This window comes from Struthio camelus, chromosome 4, assembly GCF_040807025.1.
Source record: "Struthio camelus isolate bStrCam1 chromosome 4, bStrCam1.hap1, whole genome shotgun sequence".
NCBI lineage: Eukaryota > Metazoa > Chordata > Aves > Struthioniformes > Struthionidae > Struthio > Struthio camelus.
Genome location: NC_090945.1, coordinates 21,772,581 through 21,779,991, shown reverse-complemented (window position 1 = coordinate 21,779,991; position 7,411 = coordinate 21,772,581). Strand labels below are relative to the sequence as shown.

Sequence of the window (7,411 nt, the reverse complement as noted above, 5' to 3'; positions counted from 1 at the left end):
TAAAGCTGAACAAGAACGGAAATTTGAAAACTGTAGCTTTTGGCTGCCTTTCAAGAAAGGCATTTTATTTTCACGCTGCAGTTACTAATCCAGAATGTAAATATAAGTCAGACTGAAAGGTAATTGCTATTTGCCACGTTGCACTGATTGTCCAAATTATTTTACACAGTTCTGGGAATGCACAAGTTGCCACAGTTTTTTATGCTTTTATTTATGAACTTATTGCACAATAAAGCAGCTGGTAGATACTGAGAATAACGAGTGAGATAACTGTTTACTTTGTACTTGCAAGAAAACAAGCTGAAATGGCAAAATTCTTTCATGTAAATGATGCCCTCATTTGAGATGACCCCTTCTGTTTCAATTCTGCCTTCGTTTCCCCTCTTTATTTTCTGATTATCGTGACTCATTTTAAAACCTCCAAGGGGAAGTCCTTAAATTTCTGCTCATCTGAAAAGCGCCATGCAAACCGAGGGGGAGAAATCCATAACGTTAGTGATGAATGTTTAGTTACTTTCCTTGTATTTCTCAGCCTGAATGTGAACTCCGCTGGCTTGTGCACATACCTGCCGTGAAGCTGCTGTTGGAAGTTACTTCCTCTGGGACCTTGGAGCGGTGTCACGCATGGTATGTGTAAAACAGGGACACATGGGTATGTTTGTTATGACCTGTGGGCAGAGTCAACCAGTTTATGCTGTCAGTTTTCTTTCTGCAGGCTTTCAAACAGAACGTCCTTCCCTTCTGCCTGTAGAAACGTGTATGACATAATGAATGAATGAATTCAAGAGATTCAGCTAGTCCTCTTAAACCTGACCATCTCTCCCTAAGCCGTGTGCCCATCTTCCTCATGTTTCTCCTAGGTTCCTGCAATGACTGTATTCGCTGTCGCTTCTGAACGTGTCAGCGATGGAAATCTTTGTTTCCTCTGCGACAGCCAGGCTGTGAGTCTTGTCTTCTCTCTTCATGTATTTCTTACCTCTTGAGTTCTTGTTTCCTTTTGCTGTTCTCTTTTTTTTATTCTGTACCATGACTGTGGAAATCACATACTGGAAATGAATTTACTCATTTTAGCTTTCGTTCAGTGAAGCTTATGGCCAGCCTTATTTTTTGAATAATGAATCCTTGATGTAATCCTCCCTCTGCCTTCGTAAGTTTCATTCCTCAGTTCACGGCAAGTTCACAGGAACTTTGTCCAGGTTCGTGAGAGGACAAGAACTGGTCAAGACGGTTAAATCACAAAACAGCTAAGAGTGGTTTTCTAAAATATCTCTTAACCCTGCTGCCACTATTTGTATTTGATTTAACCTTTGAGTATTAGCAACACTTACAGCCCCGATTCAGCAAAGGACTTAATGTATTTTAACAGGAAGACTGTGCCATCAGCACTGTTGATATAGCATTCACGTGTTGCACAGCAGTTCCTCTGTCAGACTAGGATAACAGCTCCAGGTGGACTTTTTCTACCTGTAGGTTTCTACCTCCGTCACCGTGCTCACTCTAGAGATGAGGCAAGTTCTTAAGGAAGCACGACTAGCCTCGTTCAAAGCACTACCTTCCTTAATTTTCTGAGCATCGACCATCCAAAGACAGAGATCGTATCATCAAAACATAAATAAATACAATTACACATGATAAGGTCACTGAAAATAGTATCATAAAAACCCATAAAAAGTCCAAACTAAGCTTGCATGAGTAATGATGCTTCCTAATTTTATGCACTTGACTTCCTCAACAAAATAATGCCTAAACATTTTAGCATTGAGTATATGCAATAAGCTGTATTTTGCACAAGTAGCTCTCCACTGACAAACAGTGACTTCTTGTTAATTGCAAGTAAATCTTATAATCCATTATAGAAAAACATATTTGCACAAAACAAATTATACAAAGTTATTTCTACAGTGCACTTGACATTCTGGATTGATTCCCAGAGGGGTGAAGCAATGAAAACCTGCATTTTTCTCACCCTCTCATTATTTCCTTAAGACTGGTCAGTAGTAAGACCTTTTAAGGTTAATACTGTGTTTGTGATTTATGCTACACTCCATGAAGCTTTCCCAGCCCCTCTGGACATTCACACAAGGGCAAGGGATCCTTCCCGGAGGCCTCCGGACCCTGTAGCTAAACCAAACAGCACGGCAGAGCCGAGGCTTTCACCAGTTCTGTCTTAGGGCCAAAGAGTCTCCCAGACTTGTTAGTTTATTCTGAGTCATCCTAGCTGCCACTGGAGTTGATAAACAAGATATGGCAGGAGGAAAGAGCAGCATGAAGCAAAAGGCTATAAAAACAAAACAAAACTAAACAAAGGAAAAAAAGGGATGGCAAAGCGGAGGGAGAGAGAAGATTGCCCGAAAAAGCAGCGCAGATAAGTAAGCGTTGGGATGACTAAGAAATTCCTGTTCTTCTCTACCTTTCTTGCCAGTTCTCCTCACTTCAGTAGAGACAGGATTTCCCTCTGTTAGTCAATGCCACTTGCAGTGTTTTCCTAGGCTGCTGTTCTTTTCCAAAACACAAAGCACAAGCAATAAACGCAGCACTAAAAATGCATTTAATAATGACTGATCATTTGTAATTATATCTTATTTCTCTTCTGAGCATCTCGGAATGCTTTACCGACATTAAGGGTCTGTTTCTCCCACTCCTGTTTGCAGTGACTGATATCTCAACATAGAGATATTTCAAAGCTGATGTTATTCTTTATTAATTTCCCCATGTAAACTATTTGTTTTACGGTAGCATTTTTCTCCTTCTTGTAAATTATGAATAAGCTTATTCAATGGCTGAAATAGGAAAAAAGAAACCAAACAGAAACTCCAATCATTTTGACAGTAAATGCTGAAATACTCTAATTTTTTGAAGTCTCAAAATCTGCCCACCTCTTTTTGGTATGAACCGTTCAAAGAGTTTGACTTAACTTTGAACACCGTTCCAAGTCCGTGGAAAAAAAACATTTTGCAGTAGGTTGTATTGCTTAGTTTTTATCAAAGGAGACGGATGACACTTCTTGATGCTGGGATCCAGACGAGATTTGGAGATGCGCACAAAGACATCAAGTGTGTTACAATTTGACCAAGCACGACGTGCCAGTCAGCCGGCTATGCTAAGCACCAATATAAGGAGTTCTGAACTTGTTCCAATGAACAAATGCTTTGCTAGCATTTTTTTGGAGCCGCTCAGTTTTCTGCAGCAGAACGGTAAGTAGCACTGGAGCACAGAAAACTAAAGAGCAAATGTAATTAGCACACATACTATTTCATGAAAAGCACACGTTTTCATATACTTACTGGATGCAAGTGAGTACTTTTCTCCTCCACTGAGCTTAGCAGGCTGATGCGGAAATGACTGACTTCTGTACCTTGTTCACTTTTTCTCCAAACAGAAAAAAATGTGCTCCCTTTTATTGCAGTTCAATTTAATGGAATGCTGGGGGAAAGGAAAGAGAGAGAACAAACAAGAAAATGCTTTATATTGGGGTTTATCTTTTCATTTTTTGGCATTTTTCGGTTTAGTTTTCTTTCAGCAACCTTTTAAAAACAGTATGCTATTTTGTCATTTCTTTGTAAAAGAGTAACAGCCCTGAATCTTTATCATATTGATCGCTTTACAAGTTTTCATCTGGGGTCCAGGATAATACACAGCATTGTTATTGCATTATTATTTTTCATTTGTATCCTATTGATTTGCTGCCAGTAACTTACAGGTCAATTTACAAAAAGATGGGGTGTGATTTATTGTCTTTCTAAAAGATTATGCCACAATGGGAATGCTTTCGTAAGGCTGTCAGATCTCCAGGTTTGTTTTTCTTTCTCGCAGGAGTGCAATGTATTCATAAATTAGTGGCTCAGTTCCCCCTGGGTTTACACCCAGAGTGCCCATGACTTTCTTATAATTTATGTGAGTAAGTCACTACACATAAATAGAGTAAGTTGCTATATAAGTCACTTAAACTGGTATTTTACTCCCAGCGCGTGGTTCTTGTCATACTTCTTTCTGTATAACTCAGGCATACTATCACAAAGTTTGTATCGTTACACTGATATAAAAGAGATGGCAGGGGAGACTTTGTATGTCTAATCACAACAAGCTACTGAGGTTTAAAATCTCCAGCTACTAAAAATGCACATGAAAATTTATTTGCGGCACTGGGCAGGCCTATATTGGCACTGACAAAGTGCGTCCTTTCTGTGCAGTTCGTAGCACTGTGCCACGGCTCCAGGAGCAGCACCTGCTGCAAAACCTTTCAGAGATGTTAGTGACTGCCTCTTCCAGAGGGCCAGCACTCAGGCTAGTGTGGAGCTTGTGGATGTTTACAGCCCTCACCCTGCTTTGAGCTGCAACTGGCCTCTCAAAGCATCAGGGCTGGAGGGTCTCCCCGCGTCCTCAGTCCTCCCGTCATACCTGCCCCACCAAGGGCCCAACCAGGCCATGCAGTTGCAAGAATTTCCACGTTATCCCCCCAGCCCCTCTGGACAATGAATGTTAAAATTCCATGAGGGCCCTGAGGACATCAAGGTCAGAAAAGTTTGCAGTAGGCTTTACAATACACCTTACCCAAATTTTCCTAATTAGTTGTATTTATTGTCATTGGAATTTAGTAGGAAAGCAAAGATTATAACAGTATGTAAAATCGCATGAGTATACCTAGTCTTTTCGTTCCTTCAATAGAAATCTCTGGCTATGTAGTTTGTAAGAGCTTGCTTTTTAATTATTCAATGCAAAACCTGTCAAATGCAGTAGGCTGATGTATATATATATATACACACACACTCTGGTGTGTTTTTTTATTTTTCTTTGGAACCCATCCAGGAGAATCAAACCCACAATGAGCAGCGCGGGTACTTCTCGTTCATTTTCTGTCTACAGTGTATTGAATTTCCCTGGCATCCTTTCAGAAAAGCAGCAACTTTGACAACGAGTATTTTTTATAGCACTCAATACCTTTTCTGCCAGGGAAGATTTTCAGTCCTGGAAATGGTCTGAAGTTCCACACGTGTCCGTAGGACTGAATCAGATGCTGAAGTTACACCATATTCTTGCTAACACAGATTGCCTGAATAACCTTCCCAGTTTGGGAGCTTCCACTCTAAATTTCAGATCATTCAGCGATCTCAAAAGTAAGATACGGTCCAGATCGGTTTCTCGTTCTCAGTGTATCCTCTGACGAGAAAATAATCGAGTAGCCGAAGGCGATGCCCGTTTGTTGCAGGAACGTTTCAAGGAACGTTTTAGTTTCGTCTGTTCTCATCTCTTACTTGTTCATGTTTTGTTTCACGTTTTGACACAATTTGGACACAAGTGTATAAGACAGAAGAGAGGCCCAACAGGATGTCCTGCTTAAAATGGACTTGCAAGGTCTCAAAATGCACTGTGCCTGTCTGTGCAAAGCAAGAGTTGCACAACAGTTCCTAGACACGTAGCTATGTCTTTTCATATGTGTTTATATTAATGCTGGGGACAAAAATGCCCACGCCCAAAGACTTCTGGAAAGTGTCTTACCTTTTGTGGAATACTATAGTGCTATTCACACGCACAGAAAAAAAGATCTTTTGCCCTCATGGCAGTCTCCATGGCTGTTGCAGTTGAGCTGGGTTTTAAAAAAAAAAAGAGTAGAGACTTTATGAAAAACGCCACATCTTTTAACTCATGACTAGGAAATCTTTGATTTTTATGCGTATTTCTAAGTGAAAAATTTCTGAGTATTAGACTGAAAACTATCAAACCATCTAAGTTTTTGTTTCAAAATCTGTCCACCTTTATAAAAACAAAGATGTTTGTTTTCAAACGGTCAAAATATATTATTTCAGTAGACCTCAGTAAACTTTTCTCTTTCTTTTTTGTCCGACAGTTTCAAAAGCATAAGCAAGTTGATGTTCTGCTTCAATGTTAGTATTTTTTTAAATCAAGCCACCAAACCTGACTTCTGCATTTCAGAGTCCTGTGAATGGAGAGCCTTGCATCTGTCAATTATTTGTTAAAACCCAGAAATGCATGCTTTCCTCGTTGCATGAACGTGAGATTTAGCAAAGAGTTTTCCAAGTTTCGGTATTCAGACAATTAGCAAAGATCCCAAACACTTTTTACAATGGTGAAAAATGGATATTTAGGCCTCATCTCAGATTTGGAAATTGACGGAACCATTCCCACTGAAATATTCTCCAGTTATTCAGGTCTGCCAGAATAAACATCATCCAAAACCGCTACAAGTTGGGATATTCAAAAAAGAATCGGTAAGCAGGGTGCTGAAACATACTTAATGGTGGTAACTGATTGCTACCTGCAGCATGCAAGCGAGCAAACACAACAAAGTCAACTTTCCTAATTTTCTCTTCTAAAACTAGTACTTTAGCTAGATTAGTAATAAACCTTAGTTCCCTCTCTAACTGTAAAAAATAAAAAAGCAGTAAGCTCCAAGGAACTCAACTGTCTACCTCTAAAGATTAGCAGGAATAAATAATTAAGAGCATTAATTGTGTTACTTTTCAGCAATACAATACAGCCCCTGACTCAAGAGGCAGCTCCAGCATTTTGACATTAAGCTATTCCTCTGGAAGTTGTTTGTTTAATGTGCTTTTTATTGTTTGATATAGCCCTGGTCCTATGCAATGTCAAATGGGTCAGGTCCTGTCAAGGTACAGTGGAGTTCTACACAAGCCAGTAGGTCTCTGAAGTATTACTAATGTGCTTTTCTGTTAACTTTGCCATTACAATGTGAATAATTCATGACGAGCTGCCAAATGATGAATAACAGGCTCAAATCTGTATCCGGGATAAACATACTTATATTGATTTAATGTAATTGTTTAACGTTATAAGCTAGTAATAAGGCAGTTCCTTTAAAAAAAAAACAACTGCGTATGGAACGCTATCTCTACTTTTTGCTAAGTTAGGAAACCACTTTACATTGCTTCTTTGGCAAACAGTTCCCTTTTATTCAGTGCTATTACAGGAGAACTGCCCAAGCGAATCAAGTTATCAGTCTGCACATCAGAGCCTTAACCATCTGAGCTTTGCTCCTGCACGCGGTAGCAAACAGGACAGTCATTCGTAGTGCAATACCCTCTGAATTAAGTTCAGGTAGTGTTACAGAACCAGCAAAACGTTTAGATCTTTGGTTTCTGATCTGAACGCTTGTCAGCCCAGCTTTTAGAGGACCTTTGAGGCTTAACCTTTGTCAGTCTTTTAACTGTTTATTCTGTACAGCTGTTACGTTTGTTTCGTGGATCTACGGATAACACTGCATAAATGCTATCAATGGTCTCTTAATGGTCAGTCAAAATTTATCTTCTTCTCATACACAATGGGTAGATACACGGGTATAACATCTCTATATGGGTAGATATATGGGTATACAGGAATTACTTATATATGTCTATATCATATATCTGTAAGCTGTTTTTCTGGTGTAGAGAAG

At 39.5% G+C, this 7,411-nt stretch overlaps 1 long non-coding RNA gene across 1 annotated transcript; it reads right to left on the bottom strand.

Annotated features, from left to right (window-relative positions):
* Nucleotides 1-606: 606 nt before the first annotated feature.
* Nucleotides 607-5,584, bottom strand: LOC138067151 (uncharacterized). Its single transcript, XR_011140863.1, has 3 exons — nucleotides 5,497-5,584; nucleotides 3,285-3,423; nucleotides 607-668 (listed from the first exon to the last, which is right to left on the bottom strand). It is a non-coding gene; the product is annotated as an uncharacterized lncRNA (long non-coding RNA).
* Nucleotides 5,585-7,411: the final 1,827 nt, after the last annotated feature.